Here is a 27320-nt window from a genome sequence, read left to right as displayed (position 1 = left end):
AGCGCCTGCAAGAAGAGGGCGGTTTGAAGATGTGTTGGTCACTTCAGATATGAGATCCTTCTTTCAGCCGACCCATCGATAGCTGTACTCCGAATCCAGCATCAGGGAATGCCTAGACCGACAGGTGTCTTACTACATCGGGTTAATGGCCGATGTGGACACTGAGGAGTGATGAACCCCTGGACTACTGGGTGGGCAGGCTTGACCTCTGGCCAGAGCTTGCACAATTTGCAATGGAACTGTTGACTTGCCCCCCATTCATTGTCCTGTCCGAAAGGACGTTCAGCGCAGCAGGGGGGATCGTGACCGATAAGCGCACTCGCCTAGCTCATGACAGTGTTGACTACCTCACATTTATAAAAATGAATGAGGCATGGATCTCTGAGGAATTCAACACATGTGACCAGTAGACCATGTTTGATTACAACAATTCCTCATGACAGACCACAAATATCCGGCAGACCGCCGTCCACCCACAACAATTCATGGTCCTTGTCTTCGGTAAATACAGCGGCATAAAGGGCATTTCATGTCCATTGAATGCCTAATTTTTGGGGCCTTTCATGGCCGATAATTCTTTTTTCTGTCAATGCCTAATGTACCTCCAGCCACAGAATACAACGTTCTTAGCTCTCTAGGGTACACTGTATGGTATCCCACATTGCCTTGGACACCTCCACGTCAAGGCAGAGGGGGAGAGGGATATTTACAGGACACCAGGAATGTGTCCTGGATGGCAGGTACATTCCCTCGATATTTGAGTTTTGGTCCCTTGAATGAGGACAGTTGCAGAGCTTTTTTGACACTCAGGTGTTCTCACCCATACAGGGTAAGGTGTCCTGGGTTAAGTTTGGCTGGAGAGGACTGACTTTCAGGACTCTCTGGGTTGCTAAGTTTATATCATGGACCCAGGATTTCAAAGGTTCAAAGAGACTTGGGGGGGAGCCTTCAAACTCTGACTACCAGGACTTTGGTCCCAAAGGGGTTAAGTCCCAGGTGAGGGAGGCTTACATGATCGGAAAGCCCCCATTCACAAGTAGCTATCGGAAGCATTCCATTAGGCATCACCAACTGTTCTGGGAGCTTGCAGGGCGCACAATCTCTGCACATGTTTGTGTACTGTCGGTGCTAGGAGGTTAAACAGGGTATGATATACCAGAAGCATTGTTTCCCCTCTTCTATATTCGGCTGTCATTCAATCCACCTTCATCCACAGGAATCCTTCAATTTTTGTATATGGAAAGCAAAAAAAACAAGGAAATATATAGTGCTCTCCATCTATCTAAGATTATTTTTATTAAACATGAAGCCCGCGATTAAAAAATTAACTTAAAAAGTGCATCTTGGGCTTCATTTTTAATAAAAATAATCTTAAATATATATATAGAGCACTATATACAGTATATTCTTTTTTTTTTGAGCTTTCTATATACAACCACTGAAGGATTCCTGTGGATGGAGGTGGATTGAGTGACATCTGTACAGATGATTGCGCTGTACTATTTAATATATTGTTTGCTTGTCACATGGGGAAACACATCAAGTGTATATGTAGAAAGATAATCCGCACACCAGTAGTTGCTCTTAAAAAATCTTCATCTTTATTCAGGAACCACAGAACACAACTGCTGATAAGATCAGTTGACGCGTTTCAGCCTATAAGGCCTTAGTCATCAAGTGTATACAGCAGTATTCGGGTGTATAAACAGATACACATCTTGTTTGAGGCAATTGCATGTTCATACTCATATATATATATATATATATATATATATATACAGTATATATATATATATATATATATATCGAAGGCTGATATGGACTTTCCCCGATATATCGGAATCGGCTTTTTATTTACCGATATTGCCGATATTTCAGGGAAAGTGCTTGTACTGGGGTGATGCCTGCAGATAGAGGCATCACCCCGGTACCGGTGTCCATAGCCGACGGTCGGCTGTCTTGTAATGAAGCCGCTCGGCTGTCATTCCAAGTAGCGGGAGGGGACATCCCCCCTCCCGCCGCCTTCCCCGGCTTGACCGGGTCTCCTATCCCACCGGAAGACCCGGGAATCCTACCTTCACCGCCGCCATCTGACCCGGGTCTCCATTTCTTTGAATTCGCCGCCGCCACGTACCCAGAAGTGATTTTATGACATGACATCACTTCCGGGTACTGGAGGCGCCGAATTAAAAAAACTTACAGCATTCAAAACAGCCAAACTTGGCGTTTTGAATGCTTAAGTTCAGAGGAGGGGTTTGGGGTCTTTTTGACCCCCAGATCCCTCCACCACAGTACCTGTAGACATTAAAAAAAATAAATAAATAAAAATGTTAATGTCTGAAAATATCGGCGGATATGGGCCGATACCCGATGACCAAAATATTGGTATCGGTATCAGCGGTAAAAAAACGCAATCGGTCGATCACTAATCTATATATATATATATATATATATATATATATCTATATATATATATATATATATATATATATATATATATATATATATATACTGTATATATATATCTATATAGATATATATCTATATAGATATATATCTATATAAATATATATATAGATATATATATATTTAGAACTATCTTTACCCATCAAAATAAACATTAAAACAGATACTGTTGTGGCATAATAAAGAGCTTTTAGAGTCAGTTCACACCATAGAAACGCAGTCCAGATGCATTCCGAATGCTTTTCTGCATGTGCGTTTTTGTTGCATTCTTTTAAGCGTCCAGTGTATTTTTCCCCCTCTCTTTTTTTCTTAACCCTAATCAATGGCATGTGTGTTCCCGTGCATTTTTGATGCATTTAGGTGTGTTCTAGTGTGTTTTTGGTGCGTCGCAGCATGTTTTACTTTTTTTTCTGTAACAGGAATGCACTGGAACTGACAGCACTAGCGTGAACTATGCCATTGAAAACATAATAAGCTATGGTGTGAACTTGTTCTTAATCAAAAAATTTTGATTAGAGTTATTTTTTTTTCATGATGGATTAAATATACTTTATATTGGTTAACATGTTCTCATAGGGAATAAATTCTATTTTAACCTAAAATGTTGAAACTATTTTGTCTGGCATTGTTATGCTATAACTTTAGAGGCTGTAGAATTTTGTATTTTGCACCTTTCCTGCGCTTGTTGTATTATAAATTGATCTGAGCAGGTATTGTGCTTTGAAGCAAAAGCACACAATTAGCTCAGATTTACAAACTCGTCAGCATAGTGACCCTGGAAAATATTTCCTGACGTTGGCAATCATGCCTGCCTAATTCCTATTTATTTTACCTTTACAGACCACATTCAAACACAAGTGCCTTTTTTATGTGAAGCCATAAAAGTTACTTTTGCTGTTGAGACATGACTGAAAAGCTAATTTTGCTGCATCGTTACTGCAGTTTGAGATGGTTGCAGGCTATTGGATGGGCAGACAGACAAATCCATTGTTCAAAACTTTACCGTAGGGACGTTCGCGCTTCATTATCTTAAATGCCAGTGTGTCAAATGGAACCAGCGATGTCTGAGATAAAGACGGCATAATAGAAAAAAAAAAAGGAAACCAGGTTGTTTATTTATTGGAGGGATCAAAGGCTTCAAATGAATGACAGTTATCCAAGGAGGTTTTTTTTGTAATAAAGTAAAATAACATAAAGTGTATTAATGAAACGTGAGGAGGTCAGGGGAAGATGGCAACTGCATAAGGTGCTGTGTAGATTTCTTTCTTAATGCTTTAAGCATGTTGCAGAGGTTATAATTCATAAATACATTTACTTAAAATCTCCCAAGGAAGAATAATTTTTCTAGAAAAACGAAAATGTGTTAAAGAAATCAAACTATAACTGTGGCTACAGAACATATATCAGAAAAGTTAGAAGGTGACCTGCATATGCGAAGCCAAGCTCTAGGCATTATTAAAAGTATTTCCTTAATGCAAGCAATGTAGCTTTCTGAGGTCTCAGGAAGGGGGTATAGTCCCCAAAATACACTAGTTGGTGCATATTACATTGGTGGCGTCCAGTACATAGTACGAGATGTTTGATCTTGGTCTCAGGTCAACATAGTGGCTTGAGGTTTATTTAATGCTCACTAACATTTGGCTTTTGTGAGTATACATGTGTAATTACATCACTAAAAGGGAAGCAAGTTTATTTTTTTTATCAAACCTGCCTACACTATATTGTCAAAAGTATTGTGACGCCTGCCTTTACATGCACATGAGCTTTAATGGCATCACAGTCTTAGGCTGTAGAGTTCACTATTGATTTGGCTCAACCTATGCAGCTATAACAGATTCAACTCTTCTGGGAAGGCTGTTCACAAGGTTTAGGAGTGTGGCTTTGGGAATGTTTAAACATAGTCAAGACTGTTGTAGGGACCAAAGCTTTACAGTGGATGTGAGAAGGCAGGGGGACAGTCCACTGCCGGAGCAGAGGGGAACACCATCTGTGGGGGAGAGAAGGATCAGGTAAGTAAAAGCTATTTTCCCACCTCTAGACAGAATGGTAACCCTTGCAGTGCAGGTGCAGCCCCACTTCAATGGAGGACTTTTATTTTTCCTGGAGTTCAGCCTAAAGCTGAGTTCTGCCATCTTCAAGAGATGGATGAAGCATGTAAATATGTTTGGTTGTATTTCTGCAGTAAACTGTTAAAAGGCATTCCTTGTGTGGACTCCTCCTTCTCTTAATGGTTATAAGGGGACATCTCTTGGAAAAGAAAGTTGCACCCAAGAGGTAAAGAGGGTCTTTAGTGTGAAACCTAATGCAGGTGTGCAGAGGGCTGACAACAAGGTAGAGTAAGAGTTCCCCTAGGGGGCCCCATGCCCATAGTATACTGTTGAGAAAAGGTCATTGCTCTTGGATTTGAGCAGGAATGGGTTAAGGAGAAGATGTGCTACTCCACTACACAACAACATCAATTTATAAGGGTCCAATGGGCTTTAAATTGACCCTTGTGTCCAAAAATGGTTTCTCATTGTTTTTTTTTTTTAATTCTTTATTTAGTGTATAAAAGCATGCAATACAAGGGATAACACAAGAGACAATAGTTCAAAAAATCCAAGTAAGCAGATTGCAGTCCATAAAGACAAGTAAAGGTCACTGAACAGGCTCACGGAAACGGGGAGGCGCGCCATACGGGGCAGCCAAGTGTAACGACCTCTCAACTGTGACCCAAATGTAAGCATGCCTGAGAATAGATGGGGAAGGGAAATTTTTTTCAATACGTGAAAGAGACAAAGAAAAGACTTCTCATTGTTTTATATTTTTTTTTATCACAGAAAAAAAAAAAAAAAAAGATAGTGGGAAAAAAGTTAAATCAGTGGCCGTATACAAATACAGATGAAATGCACAGAACCAAAGCACATATACAAAGAAATCCTCAATATAACAACCCCCAAACAAAATACATAATCTGAATAAAGAAAAAATAAAAGAGTAGTTTTTGATGTAGCACTCTCTTAGCTCAGAGTAGGCTGCCAGGCAAATTTAGTTGGCTTTTCTGTAAACAGAGAAGCAGGGGTTGATTACTTTGGGCTGTTTGGGGGTCTCACAGGCTGCTGTTCTGTTACTTTTCCCTGTCTTCTGGATTGTTCTTGAAGTATAGTGGGAGAACAAGCAGCCTTTCAATATTTATGGATCTCTAACCAATCCCTGGAGAGGATTGTCCAGTAGGTGGCCGGGGAGTCTATAAATATTGAGAGAGAGAGAGAGATCAAAGCCCCAACCTGGGGAGAGATAAATTCAGGAAAGCAGTTGTGAAGAAATTCCTCTAGTGTGGGCTGAGTAGGTACTTACTCCTGCTACACTTGGGAAGTGACTGTGGGGTACTTTACCTTACAAGCTGTGCAGTGCAATTCTGCCAAAGAGTGTCAGGTGCAACCAGGGCTGCGCAATACAGCCAGGAAATGTACATTACTGCCTAAGTGTGTCCAGTGCAATCAGAAGCTGTGCAATACAGCCAGAAGATTTATAAGTTCAGCCAAGAGACAGTACAGTGCAGTCTAAGGCTATGCAGTCTAAGGCTGTGCAATACAGACCAGACATAAGTGTGTCCAATGCAATCAGAAGCTGTGCAATACAGCCAGAAGATTTATAAGTTCAGCCAAGAGACAGTACAGTGCAGTCTAAGGCTGTGCAATACAGACCACATTTTGTACTGAGAAACCATGAAACCTAGCAAGTCCTCGAGTCTTCAGTTTCTACAGTTTTGTGTATCCCATGCTCCCCAACCCTATCCAAGTTCCTTGTTCCCAAATAGAAATGCAAAAAGATAATCCCTAGACTGATTCTTGATTTGTGGAACAATGCTAGAAATGCTGTGTGCCTGGCTGTGCATGTGTATAGTTGTGGAAATTAGGCTCAATTACCAGCGGCTCCTGCTGGGGGTAGTGCTACATTTATTTAGCCTTAGCAGCTCAATAAATTAAATTTTCACTATGGCAAAATTTGTCCAGCAGAGAATGTCATGGTGAAATCAATTTTACCAAAATCGCGCTGTTGATCGCTAATGTAGAGGAATATTTATTGGCAGAAACTTTCACGCCTTATCTGACATGGTGCATTGCTACAGTATACCATGGATGCCTTCATTTATTATTGGCATTCATTGTATCATCTGGAGACAAATCCAGGGTGTGCTCTATGTCATAACCTATACTATTGAGTACGACCCATCATTTCTTGGCTGTGAGTTAAGTAAATCAGACTTTATTGACTTTCCTGTGATCGTTTCAGAGCCTAGAGCTTGGGTAGCTTACCCCTTGACCCATTCTTATTGATATTTATTTAAACTGGATTTATGTTGATTGTGTACATTTTATTTCAATCTTCTTAATAGCAGGTTGATCCAATTTTGATACCAGGAAAGCCAGAATTGAGTGGAAAGTAAGTGCTATGCAGGGTTGGCGGTCATATCAATAATTAGACTGACATTTGGTGACCCTCTGTACCTGACATTTAAATTTTTATGGTTGCTGGTACTGTTGATTGACATGCCTGCTTATACAGTACCTTTAAAAAGTATTCATACCCTATGAAACTTTCCACAATTTGTCATGTTACAACCAAAAATGTAAATGTATTTTATTGGGATTTTATGTGATAGACCAACACAAAGTGGCACATAATTGTGAAGTGGAAGGAAAATGATAAATGGTTTTCAAAATTTTTTACAAATAAATATGTAGCACCCTCCTAGATAGGTGAAGGAGAATAGTTCGCTATGCCTGCTTAACAGAGGAGCAGCAGGCAAATCATAGTCTGCTCCATCTGCTTATCAGGGGAGTCTGATCAGTAGTTATGCCTGTTGCATGTGTCCATGTTTGATTTATCTGGGCTGAGGGAGTGTCCCCACTGTATCCAATAGGGGAGCCTGGGTGACAGTGGTGGAAACCCAGCCAGTGACACACAGGCTTTGTAACTGTCCCAGTGGGTTGGCACAAACAGTTGTGCATTCTGGGATATGTTATAAAAGCGAAGGGCACATGTGATAGGGTGTCTTTTGGGTGGGAAGCCAGGTCACTGGAGGAGGGACCTCCTGTCTGTATGGAAGGTGGTCACAGGCGGTCAGCCTAGTGAACCAGAAGTGTGGTGCTGAGCCAGGAGGTCCAGTGGATGCTGACAAGTGGAGTTGAAGGCGGAGAAACCTTGGGAAAAAGAGTGTCTGTAAGTACTAGGAAGCTTGCCAGGGGTCTTCCCAGAAAGGGGACAGGGGCTAGCACGCACAGCAAGTGAGAAAGGGGGTGTCAAGTTAGGATTCTGAAGAGAAACTATAACAGGATCATTTTCTTTATCTTCACTTCAGAAACAAGGTCAAGCAGTGCTGCCTTGCCGCACACTACAGCTTGTTGTCCTCAGATTTGTGCATAGTTCATAGTTGGACTATCCCACTTATCCCTTCTCCCATCCCAGTTCTAAATAAAACACAAAAAAACAAATCCCCTGGACTGTTCATTGTCTGAGCCAAGCATCTAAAGTGATAAGTTTCCACAGACTGTTGCTACGGGTAACCCAGGGGAATCCAGAAAGTGCAATTCTCAGCAGTCCTCTAGGGGGCAGTGCTACAAATATGTGAAAAGTTTAGCTTGCATTTGTATTCAGCCCCCTTTACTCTGATACCCCCTAACTCAAATCTAGTGGAACCAATTGTCTTCAGAAGTCACCTAATAAGTAAATAGAGTTCATCTGTGTGTAATTTATTCGCAATATAAATACAGATGTTCTGTGAAGCACTCAGAGGTTTGTTAGAGAACCTTAGTGAACAAACAGCATCATGAAGGCCAAGGAACACACCAGACAGGTCAGGTATAAAGTTGTGGAGAAGTTTAAAGCAGGGTAAATTTAAAGGTAAAGTTTTAGGTTATAAAAAAAAAAATATACCAAGCTTTAAACATCTCACGGAGCACTGTTCAATCCATCATCCGAAATTGGAAAGAGTATGGTACAACTGCAAACCTACCAAGACATGGCCGTCCACCTAAACTGACAGGCTGGGCAAGAAGAGCATTATTCAGAGAAGTAGCCAATGGTAACTCTGGAGGAGCTGCAGAGATCCAAAGCTCAGGTGGAAGAATCTGTCCACAGGACAACTAACAGTTGTGCACTCCACAAATATGACCTTTGTGGAAGAGTGGCAAAAAGAAAGCCATTGTTGAAAGAAAACCATAGGAAGTCCCGTTAGCAGCTTGTGAGAAGCAGTGTGGGGGACACAGCAAACATGTGGAAGAAGGTGCGGATATGAGACCAAAATAAATTTTTTGGGCCTAAAAGCAAAACATGTGTGGCAGAAAACTAACACTGCACATTACCCTGAACACCTGATACCCCCCCTCGTGAAACATGGTGGTGGCAGCATCATGTTGTGGGGATGCTTTTCTTCAGCAGGGACAAAGTCACTGCTGGTCAGAGTTGATGGGAAGATAAAAGGGGCCAAATACAGGGCAATCTTAGAAGAAAACCTGTTAGAGTCTGCAAAAGAATTGAGACTGGGGCGGAGGTTCACCTTCCAGCAGAACAACGACTCTAAACATATGGTCAGAGCTACAATTGAATGGTTTAGATCAATGCATATTCAGGTGTTCGAATTTCCCAGTCAAAGTCCAGACCTAAATACATTTGAGAATCTGTGGCAATACTTGAAAAATGCTGTTCGCAGACGCTCTACATCTAATCTGTCAGAGCTTGAGCTATTTTGCAAAGAAGAATGGGTGAAAATTTCACTCTCTAGATGTGCCAAGATGGTAAAGACATCCCCAAAAAGACTTGCAGCTGTAATTGCATCGAAATGTGGTTCTACAAAGTATTGACTCAGGGGGGCCTAAATACAAATGCATCCCACACTTTTTACATATGTATTTGTAAAATGAATTTGAAAACTATTTATCATTTTTTTTCCACTTCACAATTACAGTATGTGCCACTTTGTGTTGGTCTATTGCATAAAATCCCGCAAAAAAAACATTTACGTTGTTGGTTGTAACATCACAAAATGTGGAAAATCCCAAGGGGTACTTTTTAAAGGCACTGTATATCTTTGTGAGACTCAAGTAGCAAGCTAGCTTTGCTGGAAATTCAAGTTTCACTCCATTGCTTTAGCTAAAGTCACATGACGCTGTCACATGCATCGAAAAACATGAGTTTCGAGTGTAAATGGTCACATGATATTGGCTGAATGGCAGGGGTAGCCAGTGTGAACTTTGATCCTTTCCTGTGTGTTATGGTTGACACCACCCCTGACATGTGACATGAGTTCACCCGAAGTTAAGAGTCTAAGTGACAACTTGGTGATGGGCGGATAACCCTAGTGATGAGCCAGTGACCCCTAATCTACTTTGGTGCCCTCAGGATCGTCTCTCCAATGGGTAGCAGGAACAGGGTGGTTACACTGTGGAGACAGGATAACGATACTGCTAGATGTCAGAGTACAGGCAGGTGGTAGGAAAGATTTGTCAATGGTAATGAAGAAGTCAAGGCTGTCGGCATGGAAGAGTCAAGAGAGTAGTGAGTGTCCAGGCAGAGGTTGGAACAGCTGGGGGGGAAATAGAAAAGTCAGTATCCATGCAAAGATAGGGGTAGGTGGCAGGAAAGAGAGCAGCCGGTGTTCCCAGAGAGGTTAAAGCAGGCGTTAGGCAAGATTGTACTAGTCGATGTCTGGGCAGAGGTCAAGGCAGGCAAAAAGAGTAAAGGGAATGAGCAGAATTAACAATTGGGCAGGAGATACAGGAAAATGATGAAATAAGGTAAAAACAAGGAAAGCAGATTAATGATAACTTATGATATAGGTAGCTGGCAAGAATTCACAGAAGGGAAGAGTTTAAATATCCTCCTTGACCTTTGTACACACACAGCACCAGGGATGCACACCAATGTTTATGTGCACTACCAGCCATAGCCAATGGGCTTTTGTTTCTGTGAGCAGTATTTTCTTTATTAAGTGTTCTTGCTTATGGCAAGTACACCTACTGTTCTTTCACATATATATTATTCTTATTACAGTGAAAGCTTACGGGAAAATTTGGCACCCTAACTCCCCCCACAGTTTTTACACTACATATACCGAAATGAGCGGATCGTTCCCGATCAAGGTGCTATTACTTTTTGGAAGGTTTCGCTGAAAGGTTTACAAATTATCGTCGTTTTTGTGGCGAAAGTTGGTGAAATTGGCCCCATAGGAATGAATGGCGGAATGCTCAAAACTAGAGTGGGGCCTGAAAATAGTTAGAGGGAGAGAAAAGAAATCTTGCCACAATTTCTAAACTGCTACCAGTCCCTCATTTTTAACGCCACCTACACAATTGTTACATCAAAATGTTCACCTATCCCTGCTGCCACTTAATATTTCCACATTCTAAGCCATAGCCCTATGACAGTTTGTTTCCAACTATGACTGTTTGTTTCCAACTCACGCCATCCATTGACATTCATTGAAACTGCACTCAAACCATCTCAAATTTCAAGGCTGTTTTCTAACCTGTGACTGTGCCTTCAGTTTTAATGTTTCATAGACATACTATACAACAAAATGTCGGCCGGGGTCTTGTGATTCCTACGGTATAAGTTTCTAAACTGTGAGATTTAGAGCTTTTACATTAGAGCCGTATGAAAATGGGCACCTCCAACTTTAGTAAGTTGCCCCATAAGAATGAATGGCGGAATGTTCCGGAATGTTCAAAACTAGACCGTTTGTTTCCAACTGCCAACATTTCTTAACTGCTGCCACTCCCACACACACACCACACCACACACACACACACCACACACCACACAGACACACACACACCCTACACACACACACCCTACACACACCCCACTTAAACACACACACACAAACACACACACACACGCACATAACACACACACACCACACACACCACCACAAACACACACACACACCACACTTACACACGCACATAAAACACAAACACACACACCACAAACACACACACACACACCACACCACACAAACTGCTGCCATTCCCACACACATATAGTTACTCCGCCCACTCCAGCTGGAGACTACCGGTGGCGGCAAGAACACTTCACACAATTTCCCCGGTAATTGTACGTTTTCTAGTTACTACTTATTGATTCCCTTCAGACAGTTTAATAGAAACCCCAGTCCCAAAAAACATATGCAGGCTTCCATTGCCAATCTCTCCTTTTGAAAATGCTAGTTATCCGGCCTAGAACAAGTATGAAGTTCAGACTTTTCTTGCTGCATTCTTATTCCAATAACGTGCTCTTTGCAGGAGAGACATACAGAGTCACTTCTACAATATACAGAGTCACTTTCCTGCCAGCATATTATTTTTAAGGTAACATTCCATATTAAGTGCATGCATTCTAAGTAGTGTGTATTTGTAACAGTTACTGGCATTCATTACCATTACAGTGATTACACTACTTCCCCTGCAGTTGCAGTACTACTCATGCAGCCCCAGACTAGGACACTCCCCCCACCATGCTTGACTGTAGGCAAGACACACTTGTCTTTGTACTCCACAACTTGTTGTCGGCACACACGCTTGGCACCCTCTGAACTAAATATGTTTTTCTTGGCCTCATCAGACCACAGGACATGGTTCCTTTAAACCATGTCCTTAGTCTGCTTGTCTTAAGCAAACTGTTTGCGGGCTTTCTTGTGCATCATCTTTAGAAGAGACTTCCTTCTGGGACGACAGCCATTCAGACCAATTTGATGCAGTGTGCGGCGTATGGTCTGAGCACTGACAGGCTGACCCCCCACCCCTTCAACCTCTGAAGCAATGCTGGCAGCACTTATATGTCTATTTCCCAAAGACAACCTTTGGATATGATGCTGAGCATGTGTACTCAACTTATTTGGTTGACCATGGCTAGGCCTGTTCTGAGTGGAACCTGTCCTGTTTAACCACTGTATGGTCTTGGCCTCAGTGCTGCAGCTCAGTTTCAGGGTCTTGGCAATCTTCTGATAGCCTAGGCCATCTTTATGTAGACAAATAATTATTTTTTTCAGATCCTCAGAGAGTTCTTTGCCATGAGGTGCCATGTTAAATTTCCAGTGACCAGTATGAGAGAGTGATAACACCAAATTTCACACACCTGCTCCCCATTCACACCTGAGATCTTGTAAAACTAACGAGTCACATGACACCGGGGAGAGAAAATGACTAATTGGGCTCAATTTTGACTTTTTTATTTAGGGGTGTAGTCACTTTTGGTTGCCAGTGGTTTAGACATTAATGGCTGTATGTTGAGTTATTTTGAGGGGACAGCAGCCTCACACTGTTACACTCACTACTTTACACTTTACATTGTAGCAAAGTGTAATTTCTTCAGTGTTGTCACATGAAAAGATATAATAAAATATTCACAAAAATATGAGGGGTGTACTCACTTTTGTGAGATAGTGTGTGTATATATATATTGCTCTGTGTAACGACATACTGTGTATGAAAGGGGTTACAGTCGTTTAGGACATTTTATTCCTGAACACAAAGGCAGCTACCAGACACTCCACTCAGCCGAACAAGAAACCCATACGAATAATCCCCCCCTCCCCAAGTACGAGACGAGGCTCTGTATTGAGGGTCAAGCAGGAATGTTTATTGAAAAGGAATACACACTTTATATACACGTTAGAAGTAATGCAGTCACTACATGAACAATGACCCAAATCCAGCCCCCAACATCACACAATGGTTACATAACGAGCCCCCAATACACATTACTCTGAGTGTCAATTCATCCCTTAGCAGACAACAGGTGAGTTCATTAGCACACTTAACAATAGGTGAATGGAAAGCCACCTCAGACAAGAATATCACAATTTACTTATTCAGACAAAAGCAACATCGTTAGACAGTGGGTCTCCACATTAAACTTCCTGCAATGGCCATATTAGGAGTTGTACTTCCTGGTCAGAGACCTCACAATGTACATGGAATAATATCTTCATATTTCAAGAGAGACATCATTCCTGAATATCACTGTTCCATTTGGAGCAATCCAAACCATATCCCCAGTGCCCCCCAGTTTCCTGGTCACCCCGCGCCCAAAGTGACTCCTGTCACCCTCTGTATATATTTATATCCCAGGAGAGGCACCTCTGACTATCAGTTTCTCAGTCCAGGGTCCCTGTGGAGCAGTTGGTAAGTACTGTATATGGCTCCTGAATTGCAAACTTCAGATGGGGCCCAGTCTTTAAGGTGGTGCACATCTGTATGGCCCCTTTAAAACTCTGCATGCAGTGATTCAAGGCTACTAGGTAGATGGTCAGTCTCTTACCTGCATAGCCTGCTAGGAGTGGTAAAATCAAACATTGCAAGCAGCTGCTCCACAATCCCAGACATGCAATGGACTCCTATCTGGCCACCTGGCTGTCAGCAATCCTTCTTGCTCTACACTTAGGATGATTGTAATCCTTAGCACTCCACGCCTTGGAATACAAACAATGAATACATGCATACAGCAGCCGAGATGTGTACTCTGCATGTTAGGATTGAGTTCACCTGCTGGTGGCACTGTACTGCTCTGGGCTGATTTCTGCAGTTCCAGTGCAGCGGGTGGACATATTAAGTTCCAGCGGGTGTCTCCCAGAAGCCAGCAGGCTATAATGATCACTTGCACCTGTGTTCAGTTGCCAGATGGCTATTTAAGGCTGCTCCTCCCTTTCCCTGGCGCATCACTATTCTGATTGCCTTCTTATTGCCAGAGCCTTGTTCCCAAGAGCCTGATCTCTCCTGAATTCCACCCTGCTGCCTTGCTATTGTACCCAGTCTTGTTTCCCCCCCTTCATTTCTTCCCTGTTACCCTTGTCCTATATACTTTAAATATTTTTAGATAGTCTATTCTTACGTTCTTTAATTATTTTTGTCTTTGGGGTTGGTTCTTGTTTGCTAGAATTATCTATGTTCATTGTTTGCTGTGTATGCTTGTTTGTGTGTTTCACTGTAAATAAATCTCACTTTAAAAGATATAAAGGTTGTTGGTCTCAGTTTCCATGTGTAGTTACATATATCTGTTCTCCCTAGTTGGTGAATCCTGGCACGGCAGTCCCTTCCAGCAAGAGGAAGTTCTCCCCTCTAAGGTCAGGGAGGAAATCAATCCTTTCCCTTCCTGTTAAGAATCTATATCTGGGAGATGTAGTCCATTACTCTATTTACTCAGATGCAAGATCCTTTTCCCAGAATACATTGCCCACAGTTCAGTGGGGCATGTATCAAAGTCTCAAGTGTTCTCAAGTCCTTCATCCCACTGGCTCCCTCTGGTGGATAGAGTCTAACAGGCATTGAAACCCAGCATATAAGTCTTGTATAGGCACACAATACAGATGCAGCACAGTGATTTTATAGTTGCTCTCTCTCTCTAGCCATGCACCTGGGTAGAACAGGTACAGCTTTTTTTTTAAAAAAATGATACTGTTGCTGTATATTCATGATGACTAATAAAGTCCACTTTAAGAGGAGGTGTGCTTTCATTATTATGGCTGGATCAGTGTCAATTTAATGCAATCCCTTTTAAGTGTAAGGGCACATTTTCCAGGTTCGGGTTGACTCCAAAGCCAAAGCTTATTACATTTTCAATTTTATATAGAGAACTTTGTAGGCAGATAAGAGAAATGGCACAAAGCACAGTGGATAAGTGTCCTGAAAATTAAAAATGCGCAAACAGAGACTCTGAGTCCCCCACCTTATCCGTTGACATATCTGTAGGCTTTGGCGGGCCTCTGGGTCTATCTCCGTCATTGATCGATCACCTCGCCTTAGCCAGTGACAAGTTTTATGGCTGCAGAGCTGGCTAAAGCCTTCCTTTAATTTGTCAGTTTAATCAAGGCATATAAAATATACAATGTCGCCCTGTCATTCCTTAACTAGTTCATGTTATTAACGTCATTGTGCTCTGTGCAATTTCCTGGATGCACATGTATTAGGAGTGTGATAACTTCTTAATACTCAAAGTTATTTCCGGGCACTTGACAGGGAATTTAAATTGCGTAGCTATATAAAGAGAAAGATGTTAAAATGTGCAACTTAATTTGTGAGTAATTGTAACTGTTCAATTTCTACAGCCCCAGCTAATCCTATACATGAAAGATCCCTTTCACACTGAAGTACAGGCAGTATGAAGGGTTTATAATGTGTATTACTGTGCATGAGATGTGGTACGGTTTAATGTTTATACAAAAGTAAGGCGCTTAACACTATACAGCTCAAGCAAAAAAAGAGAAATATTCAACAATTCCATACACCTCTGTAGATTTAAAGTATCACCACTGTACCACTTGTGCTCAGATCACACCTTAAGCTCCTCCCTAGTCATCAGTATTGCTGTAAAGCAAAAGACAAGCGGAGCGCCTCTAAGTGCAATACGTTTATTGAAAGGTAAGCATACAATAAATGGTAACTCACTAGATGTAAATGAGTGAAGGCTCAAATGCAACGTCCTGGGGTCAAGCTGTCCATGTTGATGCTGCCGAGAGAGAGGATATGAAGATGGTCTTATCCGGTGGATGAAATGGCGGGAGATGCCGGCTCTTTCTTCCCCGAGACCGAACTTGAGAAAAGAGCGCGCATGCTCCCCACGAGCTTGGCGCACGCTCTGAAATGCGTCGTGTGCACTTTGACCCTGCCTACGTCACACGGTCGACGCTGAGTCACAGCCTGCCTCTAGAGTCCGGTCTCGGGGAAGAAAGAGCCGGCATCTCCCCGCCATTTCATCCACCGGATAAGACCATCTTCATATCCTCTCTCTCGGCAGCAGCAACATGGACAGCTTGACCCCAGGACGTTGCATTTGAGCCTTCACTCATTTACATCTAGTGAGTTACCATTTATTGTATGCTTACCTTTTAATAAACGTATTGCACTTAGAGGCGCTCCGCTTGTTTTTTGCTTTACTCCGTCCACAGATTGACTTCCTGTGCAGCAGAGCTGGCCCTTCGTGCAGACTTCTATCCCACTGCCCATCATCCCTTCACTTAATGGACTTTATCCGAACCTATTGTCATATAGGTAATTTATTTATTTTTCCGCTTATGTTTTGACCCATAATCTTGCTTTCACACTAGCTGTATCTCAGTGCATCAGAGCGCCAGCCTCTCTTTTATTTTTTATCAGTATTGCTGTAGGCTGCCTGAAGCTGATCTGTTCCCCATTATTGACTTACCTTATTCTGCACTGTGTCTCAGTGTGAAGGTGACAATCTTGATGGATGAGCAGGGCTTTGCTCATATCATAGCTGCCCCCCCCCAGGACTGGCGATTTAATGACTGATGGCAGTGTCACTTATAAGGCAGTACAGACAGCCCTCCCGTACTAGGCCCAGGCCTCTTCAGTTAAAAAGGGTGGTCCAGAGGCCTTATTGCTGGCTCTTGTGCAGTGCTGCTGGATTTTAACTTTTTTTTTTCTCCTTCTAGCTGTGCTGCGTGGGGAATGGTTCTAGTATCTGCTCTCCCTGCAGTACCCCTTTCCCCGTAGTGCTGCCGGTTATACCATCCTGAATGAACACACTATCCTGAATTAACATAGAGAGCGATCGGTACTGAAGATATTGCCTTTGTGCCACTATTCACTTGAATGGGTCTTGTTTGTTGGGGTATCATTTCTTCCATGGCTGCAAAGCATAGCATTGCGGCCATTGCATTTTAGTGTAGCCACGAGTGGACTACTATTATCTGACATTGCAGACTTGTCTCTCAGTTCTTCAGACTGCTTCTGTATCCCTCTAGCGTTGGGCTCAGATTATCTGAATCACATTTCTGAGCCTGGAAAGGAGCATCATGGGAGCTGTAGTCTTCAGTGCAGCCATCGCTGAACTGTGGAACTATCCATGAACTTCACCTTCCAGTAGGCCATGCTCTCCAGGGGAGGATTATGGGAGATGCTTTAGAAGGATCTGCCAAACAGGCCCAAGCGCTCTTGCTTTCCGGGTTCCATCAAGTGAGCATCAGTTCACGGCTCCACCTCAAGGATTGCGATCTATCACGCCACCCACTGTTGCCGTGGTTCCACCCCAGCTAGGGCAAACTTTGATCCACCAAGCCAAGGGTTTACTAGCAACATTGCTGACAGCAGAGGTGCCAGACAGATCACTGAACCAGCCAACCAAGAAGCTGCCTCCACCTGATCACTAGATGGACTTGCATCGCTTGCAGTATAGTCGATGTGTCATCGGGATTGGTTGGAGAGCAGATGCCCAAAGTCCCATTGCCAGCCATTAGCACTCCACTTTGAACACTATATACAGACATTACAGATTCAAATTGTCAGGAGGACCTGTCATTAGTCAGATCAAGTATCCTTGCACAGATTGCTGATCACTTTTGCCATACCAAAGTATCCTTTGCTTCTCTGAGCTTTTCTCTGAGATAATTGCAAGGCCTTATATTTAGAACACTATCCTTTTGCTCTTAAAGGGAACACATTACTGATACCTTTAATACTCAATCTCTCATTAGGATTAGAGGTACTATAGGCTGGCCCGGATTTTCCTTTTAGTTTTAGTGGCAGTATAGACATCATCTTATGACCCTTTGAAAATGAAAATCCATTTGCTTGTTACTGTCTGTTAGTGAATTCACCAAATCCTTTGAGGCTAATATTCAAGGACAGCATTATCTTAGATCCCACACTGCAACCTAGGCATCTTCACATACCAGGAAGTGAGCTGCTTTTTTTCAGGAGTACATCAAGACAAAGGTAAGTCTGTTTGAGGTACTGCTTGGACACACCTTTACATTTCTAGATGAACCTATAGCATAGTAAAGTTGACCTTTTTAAGACTGGGTCCACTTTAAAGAACCAATGCAATGTGTGCTAAAATGCAAGGCGTCTTAACATTGAAATTGTAGTGTGGTGCCAATAATTTGAGTGGCACTCCAATGTGATATTACAGTAGAGAACAGTGTGTCCACACTCCAGTGCACCACAGCACAGATGCTGTGCATGGTGGACTGTCTTAAAAAAAGGGTCATGTCATGTCCATTATTTGGTACATTAAGGTGTTTCGCTATATCAAAGTGAATTTCCCCATAGGAAATAATAGAAACTCAGATTATTCATAAGTCCTTCAATGTATAGTCTATATAAAAAGATTATAGCAATGTGGGGGGTTGTGTAACCATACAATGTCCATCCACAAATGGAAGCCTCCACAAGGGGATTAGAAGTGTAGCACCCTCCTAGCTAGGTGCTAGAGAGATAGTATAGTTTTTTGATCTTGTCTGCTTACCAGAGGGATTGCAGGTAAATCTATATTGTTCTCTGCCTACCAGAGAACAGGATCTGCTATTGAGGTCTGCTCAATGTGATCAGGTGCAACTCAGTCTGTCTGCAGAGTGTTTCCCACTGGTCCAATAGGGAGGCATATTGGACAGTGGGAGGAAACCTGACGAATGAGTGCACAGGCATTTATTACAGCCCTGGTGATTTGGCAGAGGAAAATACCTCGGTGCATGCTGGGATACTGTATAAAAGCCAGGAGCACATGTGCTCGGGGTCTTTCGTCTGGATAGTGGAGTCCCGGAGAGGGGGGGGGGGGCGGCTGCCATGTGAGTTGCTATATATTGTACCTTCATTAACCAGTTCCCTACCGGTGCATAGTTAAATTACACCGGCAGGAACACTTTCTCCCTCCGTGCGGGAGTCATATGACGTCCGCCCGTTCTCGGTGCGCGGCGATCGGGATGAGGCGTGTCCCTCAGGACACAGCCCATCTACAATAAGGGTGAAGAGCCAATGAAAATTGCTCTTCACCACGTGACCGGCTGTGTCCAATCACAGCTGGTCACATAGATTGTTCTCACCGCTCGTGCACGCCCCCAGGGGCGTGCAGTGCAGTGCAGCAATCAACATAGCCTATCCTCAATCAGGGTAAATTGCTTTTCACCATGTGACCGGCTGTGTCCAATGTTGCAGCAGTACAGTGATGTGCCCCAATTGCCCCTCAAATAAAGAGGACCTGTCACCAGCCCATCAGAGTTTCTGTCACCTGCTCATCAGAGTACCCGAGTACCTGTCTTCAGCCCATCAGAGTACCAGAGTACCTGTCACTTGCTCATCAGAGTACCCAAGGGCCTGTCACCAACCCATAAGAGTACCTGAGTTCCTGTCTTCAACCCATAAGAGTACCCGAGTACCTGTCACCTGCCCATCAGAGTACCCGAGTACCTGTCACCAGCCCATCAGAGTACCCGAGTACCTATCTGCAGCCCATGCCCCATAGATTATACATTTGTGGTGTTTGCTTTCCAAAATTGGGTCATTTTGTGGGTAATTCCATTGTCCTGGTGCTCCAGGGCCTTCAAAAGTGTGATAGGTAGTCAGAAAATTATATGTGTAATTTATGCTCCTAGAACACCTGGAGGTGCTGCCTACATTCTGGGCCTCTGTATGTGGCCAGGCTGTGTAAAAGTCTCACACATGTGGTATTGCCATACTCAGCAGAAGTAGCAGTATGTTTTTTGGGGTGTCATTTTTGCTATATACGTATGTGTTAGAAATATCTTAAAAATTTACAACTTTATGTTAAAAAAAAATACGTTTTCATTTTCTTTCAAAATTTTCCAAAAACTTGTGGAAAAAAATGACATGCTCAAAAGACTTATGCTTCCTAAAATATATGTTGGGGTGTTTGCTTTCCAAAATGGGGTCATTTTGTAGGTAATTCCATTGTCCTGGTTCTCCAGGGCATTCAAAAATATAATAGTTCATCAGGAAATTAGATATGTAATTTATGTATCTAGAATGCCTGACAGTGCTCCCTGCATTTTGGGCCTTTGTATGTGGCCAGGCTGTGAAAAGTCTTTCACATGTGGTATCGCCATACTCGGGAGGAGTAGCATAACGTGTTTGAGGTCTAATTGCAAGTATGCATATGCTGTGTGTGAAAAATAACTTGCTATTTTGACAATTTTGTGGGAAAAAATTACAACTTCAAAAAACTCACCACACCTCTTACTAAATACCTTGGACTATCTACTTTCCACAAAGGGGTCATTTGGGGGGTATTTGTACTGTCCTGACATTTCAGGGCCTCAAGAAATGAGATAGGCCGTCAGTAGGTGTGATCAGGTGCGATCAATTTTAATGATTTGCACCATAGCTTTGTAGACTTCATAACTTTCACACAGCCTAAATAATATCCACTAATTTAGGTTATTTTTACCAAAGATATGTAGCAGTAAGTTTTGGACCAAATTTATGAACAAAAAATACTTATTTGCACAATTTTATAATATAAAATAAAAAAAGGTTTTTTTTTCAAACCTTTTCACTCTTTTTTCACTTATATCACACAAAAAAGATCTATTTGTGTGAAAAAAATGATAACATTTTGTTTGTGTACAGAGTTGCACTTTGAATGAGTAATTATCATTCAAAGTGTGGGAGCACTGAAAGCTGAAAATTGGTCTGGGGTGGGGCTACACTTAGAGGCACCTCTCTTCTCTTCTATACTCTGTTTTGATGTGACAATACTTGTATATCAAGACATCGCTCTTTTATAAAGTCAAAATTTATAAAACAAAATTTGGTTGTCTTGCAAAACACTCTCAGACCAAGTTACTCTCAATCCAAGCTTTTACTGTATATGCCCTGTAGCACTTATTAGCTCACATAATGTTCTTATATATATTTGTATGATTCTTTGACCCCTTTGGTTACTTAATATAATATGCTAAAGCAGCAGTGAAGTGGAGGTTTCCCTCAATACTTTTCTTAGAAGTTGTTCTGCTTCTTCAGGAGAAAAGTACAGGTTCATTTTTAGCACTTGTAAACCGTCCACAGATCTGGTCATTAATATAAAGCCCACCTCAGAGCAAGTGCGGGGGTACATAGAGAGAAGGAACCCACAGAAACAGTTCTTACTTGAGAATCTCTAGCTAGAGGCATCATCCCGGTACCGTGGTTTGAAGCCGACGGTTGGCTTTCCGTCGGTAACGACCGATGCGGCTCGGGAGCCGCTCGATCGTTACCTGGGGGGGGGGCGGGAGGTGGACGTCCCCCCCCTCCCGCTGCCTTCCGTGGCTTTGCTCGGGGCTCCCGTCCCACCGGGAGCCCCGAGCACCCAGCCGGCGCGTCCGCCGGCTGGATGGAGTCCCGATAAATGCCGGAAACGGCATAGATCGGGTCTCCGATGACGTAACCCAGAGGCGGCGTCCATGACGTCACTTCCGGGTTACTGTGCTGCAAAAGGCGGCAGTTTTGAAAAACGGCTGTATGCAAAAATGCCGTTTTCTGCGTTTTGCATACAGGGAAGTGTAGTGGAGGGGTCTAGGGTCTTTTAGACCCTCGATCCCTCCATAAAGTGTACCTGTCACTACATATTGGTGTCACAAGGGATGTTTACATTGCTTGTGACAGCAATAAAAGTGATCAGATTTTTTTTTTTTTAAAACTGTAATAAAGTTTAAAAAAAATAAAAAATAAATAGGAAAAAAAATAAAAATTTAGCCGCCCCCGTCACCGTTAGCTCGCGCACGAAAAAAAACGTATGCGCAAGTCGAGCTGCGAATGAAATCGCTGTTCAAACCCCACATGTGAGGTATCGCCGCGATCGCCAGAGCGTGGGCAATAATTTAAAAAAAAGAGCTACACTCTAACTCTAAACTGGTAACCGTTAAAAATAAATTTAAAGCATCACAGATTGAGATCTCTATTGACCGTAGTTTGTCGCCATCCTACGGGGGGGGGGGGCGCAATTTTAAACCGTAACATGTTGGGTATCTATTTACTCGGCGTGACATCATCTTTCACAATATACAAAAAAAATGGGCTAACTTTACTGTTTAGTATTTTTTAAATGCAGTGAAATGTGATTTTTCAAATTTTTTCCAAAAAAATGGCGTTTTAAAGACCGCTGCGCAAATACCGCGTGACAAAAAATTTTGCAATGACCGACATTTTATTCTCCAGAGTCTTTGCTAAAAAAATATATATAATGTTTGGGGGTTCTAAGTAGTTTTCTAGGAAAAAATACTAGTTTTAACTTGTAAACAAAAAGTGTCCGAAATAGGGCTGGGGCTTAAGTGGTTAAAGAGGTCCTGTCATGCTTATTTCTATTACAAGGGATGTTTACATTCCTTGTAATAGGAATAAAAGTGATCAAAACATTTTTTTTTTTAAAAAGTGTAAAAATAAAAGATAAAATAAATAGGAAAAAAAAAAATCAAAGCGCCCCATGGCTGTTAGCTTGCATACGCAAGTCGCGCCCACATATGTAAACGGTGTTCAAACCAAACATGTTGAGGTATCACTGCGATTGTTGGAGCGAAAGCAATAATTTGAGATCTAGACCTCCTCTGTAGCTCAAAATTGGTAACTTGTAGAAATTTTTAAAATGTCGTATATGGGGATTTTTAAGTACCAATGTTTGATGCCATTCCAGGAGCGTGTGCAATTTTTAAGCATGACATGTTGGGTATCTATTTACTTAGCGTAACATTATCTTTCACATTATAGAAAAAATTGGGCTAACTTTACTGTTTTCTTATTTTTTAATTAAAAAAAGTGATTTTTTTTCCCCAAAAAATTGCGTTTGTAAGACCTCTGCACCAATACGGTGTGATAAAAAATATTGCAATGATCTCCATTTTATTATCTAGGGTCTCTTTGTCGCCATTCCACGAGCGTGCGCAAATTTGAGGCATGACATGTTGGGTATCTATTTACTTCTAACATTATCTTTCACATTATAGATAAAATTGGGCTAACTTTACTGTTTTCTTATTTTTTAATTAAAAAAAGTGATTTTTTTCCAAAAAAATTGCGTTTGTAAGACCGCTGCGCAAATACGGTGTGATAAAAAAATATTGCAATGATCTCCATTTTATTCTCTAGGGTCTCTGCTAAAAAATATATATTGTTTTTGAGTAATTTTCTAGCAAAAAAAATGATTTTACCTTGTAAACAACAAGTGTCAGAAAAAGGCCCGGTCCAGAAGTGGTGAACATTTAGACTCTTAAGCCCCGTACACACGCACAGATTGTTGACCGACCGATCGGCCGACTTTTGTCCAGTGTTGTTGTGTTGGTTGAAATGTGCTCTAGACTGCACACAAATTTTTTTGGCCAACAACAACCAACTTCAGAAGTGATATCATGTGATGGTTTACTTTCCGTGTGTTTTTTCTTCTCTGAGCATGCCCAGTCTTGCTCATCTGATTTTTGTCTGCCGAAATCTGTACTGACTAACGAACAATCGGTGGTTCTGTTGATGGCCAACAAAAATTTTATAGCATGCACACCAGATTTTGTTCGGCCGAAAAGTCGCAGTCGGTTGTCGGAAGCATCATACTAACAAGCCGAAAATTCACGGCCAACAATCGGTGCGTGTGTACGAGGCATTAGTATAGCAGGGGTATCTGCCCTATGTCCGCAGCCATAACTGTAGAGCAGAGGCAGAACTTTAGGATACCTCAGTGGCATTTGGCAGTCAGTTCAGGTGTGATTTGTCACCTCCTTACTACCTGTGTTGAAAGTCCCTACGGCAGCAGAGCAGGTTGCAATGTGACTATGTACTTGAATAGGTCACATTTGGCATTGGTACTACCTGCCGAATGCGACCTGAAGTATTCGTGTTTCCAAACATGGCCATTGGCCTTATTAACTTTCAGCTGGGTGGTTGGGGGAGGATAGCTTTCAAATCATGGCTCAACTGCCTTTTTTTACAGTCCTCCCCTCCAACCAGCCAAAAGATGGCATTGGCGAGGGACAAAGTGGCTATAGCAAGCTTTGACTGGCCAGCACTGGAGGAGTAGAAGTAGTAGATAAGTCTGCTGTAACTTGCAAAAATGCTGTTAATACTCGAATATTATGGCTATATAGCTTCCTTCCCAGCCGTCAAAAATTTCTGCTTCTAGGACTCTATGCAAAACTAGCTTAGGAGTTCTTATTCATTTTGTACAAATGGAAATTGCTGCTTTTTCCCCACATCGTTATGCCACATATTGTAATCATTTTAAATCTTTCAAAAATCCTTTTAGTTGCAGAATACTTTTGACATTTTGCTATGTATTTTTTTTTTCCCCCCTAACTAACAAAGAACGAAGGAGATGTGTCACTGTGATTAACAAGAAAATGTTTGCACTTTAAAAATCAATTCATATGTTTATGAGTCACTTCTGCATTTTTTCCCCCTCAAAGGATTTCACAACCTTTGTTCCTAAGGAAAAAATAAATCTATGTGATTGCCAGTCAGATGAAGGGAGAAACTGCGATATAAAATACTATGGGGAAAATAATTAGAGCTACAATGTAAAAACAAAAATGAAATTCACTGCTTTCAGTAGCATGCAGAGCAGATGCACTTGTAAATGCTAAACAAATGAAACAAATGGCTCCCTTTAGAGTAAACTACACAAAAAGCATGTAGTAACAAACAATGTTGCATCATCGCCCAATGCTACATTCAATGTCCCATTGATCGCTACAAGAGGCTACTACATGCTTGTTTGTGTACCCCCACCCTTCAACCACTTCAGCTCCAGAAGGTTTTACTCCCTTCCTGACCAGGCCATTTTTCACAATACGGCACTGCGTTGTTTTAACTGACAATTGCGCGGTCGTGCGATGCAGTACCCAAATAAAATTGATGTCTTTTTTCCCACAAATAGAGCTTTCTTCTGGTGGTATTTGATCACCTCTGAGGTTTTTATTTTATGCGCTATAAACAAAAAAATAAACACAATTTTGAAAAAAAAAAAAACAAAAAACAAAATTTTAGAAAAACATACCCAAAAAAAAAAAAATTTTCAAAATCGAATTTCCCCATCAATTTAGGCCAATTTGTATTCAATACATATTTTTGGTAAAAAAAAAAATCCTAATAAGTGTATATTGATTGGTTTGAGCAAAAGTTATAGTGACTACAAACTATGGGATAGATTTATTGACTTTTTATTTTTTTTTACTAGTAATGGCGGCGATCAGCGATTTTTAGTGGGACTGTGACATTGGGGCGGACAAATCTGACACTTGGTGACACTTTTTGGGGATCAGTGACACCAATAGAGTTATCAGTGCTAAAAAAATGCACTGCTACTGTATAAATGATTCTGGCAGGAAAGGGGTTAACACCAGGGGTGATCAAGGGGTAAAGTATGCGCTTTCTAACTGTGTGGGGGGGGGGGGGGAGTGAATGCACTGGAGGGAAAGAAAGATCTGTGTTTCAGCTTAGCTGAAACACAGCATCTCTCTTTTAGTCCCTGACAGAACAGCGGTCTGCCTTGTTTACATAGACAGACCTTTATTCTGCCGTTCTTAACGATCGGTGGGTCCTGGTGGCCATCGCGGCTGCTGGACCTGCTGATTGGCTCCCGCTGTGTCCAATCACAGCGAGAGCGGAGCTCCAGCGGCACGCGCGCATGCCCTCTAGATCGTATGCACAAAATCACGTACATGTACGGGATTTTGTGCAGCCGGGAAGCTGTGCTGCAGTTTATATGCTGTGGGCAGTCCAAAACTGGCTAAAATGATGCACATTCTTGATGCACCCCATTCCTAAATATAAAAACTAAAGGTTTTACATAATGCAGCAGCAGCATGCATAGGACAATCAGCGTTAGAGGTGATTTATTTTTTACAAAGCAAATACACCTTTTCACACTGGTATTGACGAGTATTCCAGTGTTTCTTTTCACCCTCATTTTCTCACTGTTGTTCAGCTAAAGAGCTGACAGAAAGGGGGCACACAAGGATTTTCCCAGGTGCCTGATGTCTTCCTTATCAACCTATGATATCAACGGTTGTTAGAATGCCAACAGCAAGCCCAAGGATGTAATGCTGCACAATTAAAGCCCATGGCTTTATGTAACAACAAAGGCAGGTCTGTTTTCCCCTTCCCGGCTTGTTGACAATTTTTGGGCAATTTGGGGCAATTTGTAGGCATTTTGCCAAGGCACCCCTGAGGTACCCAGAAGGCACCAAAGAGTACAATGGCACCCTGGGTGAAAAATGCTGTCTTAGAGTATAGAGCCAAAGCCCATATACAGCCTAAAGGGGGCAGGTTTGTCCTCTACTGTCCACAATCCCACTGCTCCTTTAGATGTGGACACTATGAGACCAGTGATATGAGACACCTGACAAAACTAGAAAAACTCCCAGCTCAACTCACCAACCAGTCTGCTTACCAACCGAATTAACCTGTCTAACAGTTTGCATTAAAAAAAACAGGGGGTTAGTTAGCACACATTTGCAAACACGTGCGTAAGCTGCAGGGCCACTTCATTGCATCCTTTATTACCCACAGTTCTAGCCCTTGTAAATTTATGACAGTCTCCAACAGTGGAAGCACATGCATTCTAATGGATAGATAGAGGGCAGGTGGGGCTGGAGGTAGCCCAGTCCTTCTTAACCACTTCCCACCCGCCCTATAGGCAAATGACGGCGGGAAGGTGGTTGTATTATCCCGACCGGACGTCATATGACAGCGGCAGGATAATGCGCTCTGACACACCGCATCTCCGATCTTGGTAAAGAGCCTACTGATGTAGGCTCTTTACCATGTGACCAGCTGTGTCACATAGTAAATAGGAAGTGCTGTTGATCGGCTTTCCTCAGTTTGTGCCTGACAGGCACGAGTATAGGAGAGCCGATCTGCGGCTCTCCTGACGGGGGGGGTGGTCTGCACTGGTAATCAGAGCATTTATTACCAGTACAGACCCTTGGGGGGGGGGTGCCACTAGAACTACCAGGGATGCCCACCCATGACCCCAGGGGGGCCCACCATGGCCACCAGGGATGGCAATCAGGGCTCAGGGAGCCCACCAGTGCCCTCCCCATCAGTGCGTCCCACCAGTGTCCATCATTGCCATTTATCAGTGCCACCCACTAGTGCCCA

The sequence above is a fragment of the Pelophylax lessonae genome (assembly GCF_965119305.1).
Source record: "Pelophylax lessonae genome assembly, chromosome: 5".
Lineage (NCBI taxonomy): Eukaryota > Metazoa > Chordata > Amphibia > Anura > Ranidae > Pelophylax > Pelophylax lessonae.
Note: the sequence above shows the minus strand (reverse complement) of the source record.